Here is a 5,747-nt window from a genome sequence, read left to right as displayed (position 1 = left end):
GATGTGTAAGAAGCTGGAACTAAGTCACTGAAGAAGTAAACCGATGAAAACCGATTTGGATTGTCTGAGATATGTAAGTGACTGAGTTCAGGACAAATGTGTATGTCAATTGTATTGTAGGCCTATTACTTTAACAACAAAATCACAATAACTGCTTATTTTTTGGCTGTAGGACACAAGTAAAAGGAGAAGAATGCTGCTCAGCTGGGTTGGCGAAACTCTTGGATATCATCAGCACATGTATAAAGTAAGTTTTTTAAATGAATGCACAACAGCAGGCGTTAATGCGCGTACACACACACACACGCACACACACACACACACAATGAGAGCTGGCCTGATATTGTTCTTTGATTCTGTGAATGTGTATGGAATGCCTACAGTACTGTCTGGTGTCACTTCAGACAATTTTGCAACGGTTTACTGTATGTTCTGTCTATTTGTCTGCCAAACTCTCAAACTTGTTGTCTTTCTTTTTGTCTTCCTTTTTGGGCACCGGTAGGCACAGAGTCATTCCGGTAGGCACAGAGTCGTTCCTCGATGGACGTGATGACCTGGGACCAAAACCGCTTAATGTGTATGAGGCTGTGTCTGCATCGAGGGAAGAACCCAGCACTGAAATGTGAGTGTATGATCCAATAATTGTAAACATGGGTGCCAGTTGTACTATATATTTCACAGTAAAATCCCAATTACTATTACTCATAGTTATTCATTCTTTTTCTGCTGTAGGACACAAATGAAAGAAGAGTACTTCTGCTCTGCTGGGTCTGCGACACTAATTATCCGAGGAGTCCTCAAACATCAGGATGTAGGAAGTAAGATCTTTATATGTCATGCATAACAGTGCATGCGCGCGCGCGCACACGCACACACACACACACACACATATGCTCATACACACACGTACAAAACATGCGCATGCACACCCCACTCTACACCACACACAACCTTAAAGGAAAATCCCTACTAGTTTCAACATCCAATTATATTGTTCTCACTACCACTGGCTTGTCAGGACCCAACAACGCAGTTCAGGATAAATGTGTATGTCAACTGTATTGTAGGCCTATTACTTTAACCATGAAATCACAATAACTGCTTACTTTTTGGCTGTAGGACACAAGTAAAAGGAGAAGAATGCTGCTCAGCTGGGTCGGCGGTCACACTACTTATTCAAGAAGCTCTTGGATATCATCGGCATGTATAAAGTAAGTTTTTTTATATCAATGCACAACAGCAGGCGTTAATGCGCACACACACACACACACACACACACACACACACACACACACACACACACACACACACACACACACACACACACACACAATGAGAGCTGGCCTGATATTGTTCTTTGATTCTGTGAATGTGTATGGAATGCCTACAGTACTGTCTGGTGTCACTTCAGACAATTTTGCAACGGTTTACTGTATGTTCTGTCTATTTGTCTGCCAAACTCTCAAACTTGTTGTCTTTCTTTTTGTCTTCCTCTTTGTGCACTGGTAGGCACAGTCATTCCGGTAGGCACGGAGTCGTTCCTCGATGGACGTGATGACCTGGCACCAAAACCGCTTAATGTGTATGAGGCTGTGTCTGCATCGAGGGAAGAACCCAGCACTGAAATGTGAGTGTATGATCCAATAATTGTAAACATGGGTGCCAGTTGTACTATATATTTCACAGTAAAATCCCAATTGAGTCATTTCACGTGAAATCAGACACTTTGGGACCCGACCGACCCGGATTTCAATCATACTTGGTGTGCCTTTTTAGTAGCAAGGTAGCACCCCAGAACTGCATTGGTTTGAATCTGACACTAATATTAAGGGAGAAACAGACTAGGAAAGGTTCACATGTGAGGGTAGGACACTATACATTCAGCCTTGAATATATCAGTCAGTGTTAGTCACAAAAAGATGCCTGTGGTGTTATTTGAAAGCTCTTTTCTGGCTCTACATATTACACAATCAGCTTGGAATACAACAACTCTCAGAATATGAATTGTGATAAATTGAAAAATTAAAAATTGAATATCTAAAAAAACTATATTTTAAAATGGCCAGTTCCTTGTCCAAACGTAGCCGGCAATGTCATTAGCAACACCTCAAATGCTGGTGTTCGGTTCTTTATTCATTTCAGAGAGAATTTGACTCACAAATATGGCATCATACATACCACTTACTAATAATATGGTAATACCATAGTAGCATCACATGACAAAACAAAAACAAAACAAAAATGCTCAGTTTCCATGGTCCCAGGTTTCAGAAACTAAGGCAGATGTCCATTTATACACACCAAATGATGATATGTGAATGTTTGAACATTCCTTCTCTGTGCACATGTGTCATCTTCCCTTTACCATACTTTAAAGAGATAATCAATGGCTACACTCTCATTTTGTACTCTACCAGTGCATTTGAAGCAGCAGCTGTGTCTTTTGTAGATAATGTATAAGTACGTCCCGTTGCAGTTACAGGTTCCACTACCAGAAGCACATCCTGATGATCCATGACAAGTCTATCTGGTCTGAAGGGAAAAGTGAAGGATGGAGATGGTCCATGAGGATGCAGGAAGTTCAGTTTCACCTCTCCAGTGCTCGGCATACATTCCTCAACACATGCTAGCCACCAGTTGCCATCATATACAGCTACAACATACCCTTTGATGCTTGAAAATGTAACACATTCCTTTACTGAGCTCACTCTTTCAACTCTGCCTTCTCTGAATGCTGAAAATGGCCTAACTTCCACTGTGTCCATTGACAATGGGCAGAAGCTGTGTTTTTGAGTACCTGGAATAGTTCTTGCAGATTCCAACCTTTTCAACAGGTTCTCAGCTTCATGATGGTACATCTGTTGTGGCAAACTGGCAATGGATGTTCTTGAGAGAGATGCACCATCATGAAGCTGAGAACCTGTTGAAGAGGTTGGAATCTGCAAGAACTATTCCAGGTACTCAAAAACTACACAGCTTCTGCCCATTGTCAATGGACATTAGGCCATTTTCCGCATTCAGAGAAGGAGTTGAAAGAGTGAGCTCAGTAAAGGAATGTGTTACATTTTCAAGCATCAAAGGGTATGTTGTAGCTGTATATGATATATTCAAGGCTGAATGTATAGTGTCCTACCCTCACATGTGAACCTTTCCTAGTCTGTTTCTCCCTTAATATTAGTGTCAGATTCAAACCAATGCAGTTCTGGGGTGCTACCTTGCTACTAAAAAGGCACACCAAGTATGATTGAAATCCGGATCGGTCGGGTCCCAAAGCGTCTGATTTCACGTGAAATGACCCAATTACTATTACTCATAGTTATTCATTCTTTTTCTGCTGTAGGACACAAATGAAAGAGGACGCCTTCTCTGCTGGGTCTGCGACACTACTTATCCTAGGAATCCTCAAACATCAGGATGTAGGAAGTAAGATCTTTTTTATGTCATGCATAACAGCCCATGCGTACACGCACACACACACACACACACACACATACATACATACAAAACATGCACGTGCACACTCCACTCTACACCAAACACAGATAAACACACACAACCTTAAAGGAAAATCCCTACTAGTTTCAACATCTAATTATATTGTTCTCACTACCACTGGCTTGTCAGGACCCAATAGCCTCTTTTTTCCAGCCCTGTCCGTCATCTCATTCTAATGAGTGCATGATCTGTTTACATATGCAGGCATGCAAACTTGCCGCTTTTCGGCGAAATTCGCCGTTTTGAAATAAAAATGGGTCATTTCTGTGAATCGTGCAGATCCGAGGAGAAAATATTTTGGGGGGGGGGGGGTCGAGCGAGTTGAAATGTATACCGCAGAAAATGTCATACAGCTCAATGGCAAATTGCTGGAGAGATGCCACCACCGACAATGACTTTTGACCAATCACAGTATTTCTGTTTGTCGGCACAGCCAATAACAAGAACGAGCTCGATCTAAGTCCCGCCCTGTCTTCATACTTCGAAAGACAGCGCAAAACCCTGTGTTTCTGGTCGGCTGGGCTGCGTAGTTATATCAAATGTCTTAGTTCTATAATATAGAGAGTTGTGTCCGACCATTTCCCCCTACCCAAATCCTGAAATGTGCCGTCTTTGGATTTAGCTCTAAACGTGGAAGTCTGCGTGGTTAGTGAACAGGTACCCCACACACAGATTGGTTTGTTTTGCCTGATAATATGACTCCGGAGCTTCCCTGCCCTCGTGAAAAATAATGTATTCTCATAAGAGCTCCGAAAGCTTGGTTACACGCACGTGTTCCTGGTGTTCTGTTGTTTCGGTTAATGATTTGAAATGTCCATTTACGCTAACAGTAGAATAGTTCAATTTCCGTTCGCTGTAGGCATACTTGTTCTCCGGTTATAGTCGATGCAAAGGACATCTGATTTCTGCGCGAGTGAATCCAACTTGGAGAGTTCAGCGGGAGAGTGCGCTAGGGGGAAAAAGTCTAAAGTAGCTACCGGGTAAAAAAAAATATGGATAGAAAAACAGGTGAAAAAGCGCATTTAGACTACGCGAGGCATGCAACATATGCTGCGGGCAGAGGGAAGGGGGAGAAGAGAGAAAGCTGGGCCAGTCAGTCTAGCGTTTGACACAGGACAAATTGCAATAGGCCTAGTTGGCCAAATCATTCCAAGTTTTTGTGTAATCCGATTCCTTTGTAGGCCTATATCTAAATGACCTTAAAAAATTGAACGATATTTAGTGAAACATACTTTTTTCCAGGTCAAAGTTGGAGCGTTCCTATTCCTACTCATTTTTTCTACAGGGAGACATTAAAAGAGATACTAGGTGAATAGGCTAAAATTTGAGTAGTTTGAGCAAAACTTCAGTAGCTAATTCAAACTTTGACAAAGATTTTTTTTGTAGCCTATTGCAAGTTGTCTGAAATATGATGATTAAATATGCATGAGATGACAACCAGGCAAGTGTTGAGGGGGTGTTAGGAGACTGATGAGAGGAGGGGTGCTTAGTGCCATTTGGGGGCATTTTGGCCTATTTTATTTTTTAATAGGCCTACTAAGGGTCTTGATGAGGTCAATGGGGTGTTGGGGAAACTTACTATGAGAACCACTGCTCTATCATGATAAAAACCTATTTTATCTATCAAGCTATCTACCCAACCCCCCCATCAGACATGACAGCTAAGTCATGGAGTAAGGTTGGCAGTTCTCATGTTCACTGTCCCTTGGTCGCTAATAACTACAGTATGCTCAAAATTCACCATTTAAAGACTTTATTAGCTAAATCCTCTCCCCCCTAGTCTGAGACTGTTATACAAGATCATCCACTGCGCACAACACACACGTGTGCACCTGCGTTTGCGTGCACTGCGCCGCGCCGCGCTGCACTCTTGTCACCTTTTTCACCCCTGACCTGTTTGCATGCCTGCATATAAAACAGACATAGCGTGTAGCACCCAAAATGCACATGCAGTCAAGTCAAAAATAACATATATATAATTTCCCTAAACCATATTTATGATGACTGAGATGGAAGAGCCATGTCTTAATCATTAACACTTTTCTTTTGTTTTGCTTTTTCAAGACTTATGGTGAGATGCCAAGAGCCGCCATGAGGGATATGCAACCTGCAGCTTCACCATGCTTTTGGGAGATCATGTACTACGTGAACCTTGAGTATCTACAAGCCAGCTACTTTAAGTTCTTGAAAGGGTAGTGATGTCATTCAAGCCAGATCACGAGACAAGGTCCTGTACAAACTGTCAATCTAAA

General features: G+C 42.0%; 1 long non-coding RNA gene across 1 annotated transcript; it reads left to right on the top strand.

Annotated features, from left to right (window-relative positions):
- The first annotated feature begins 324 nt into the window (after window positions 1-324).
- LOC134448286 (uncharacterized) lies at window positions 325-1,666 on the top strand. Its single transcript, XR_010034716.1, has 4 exons — window positions 325-622; window positions 733-818; window positions 1,120-1,211; window positions 1,510-1,666. It is a non-coding gene; the product is annotated as an uncharacterized LOC134448286 (long non-coding RNA).
- Window positions 1,667-5,747: the final 4,081 nt, after the last annotated feature.

Source organism: Engraulis encrasicolus, chromosome 5, assembly GCF_034702125.1.
Source record: "Engraulis encrasicolus isolate BLACKSEA-1 chromosome 5, IST_EnEncr_1.0, whole genome shotgun sequence".
Lineage (NCBI taxonomy): Eukaryota > Metazoa > Chordata > Actinopteri > Clupeiformes > Engraulidae > Engraulis > Engraulis encrasicolus.
Note: the sequence above shows the minus strand (reverse complement) of the source record. Positions and strands in the feature narration are given on the sequence as shown.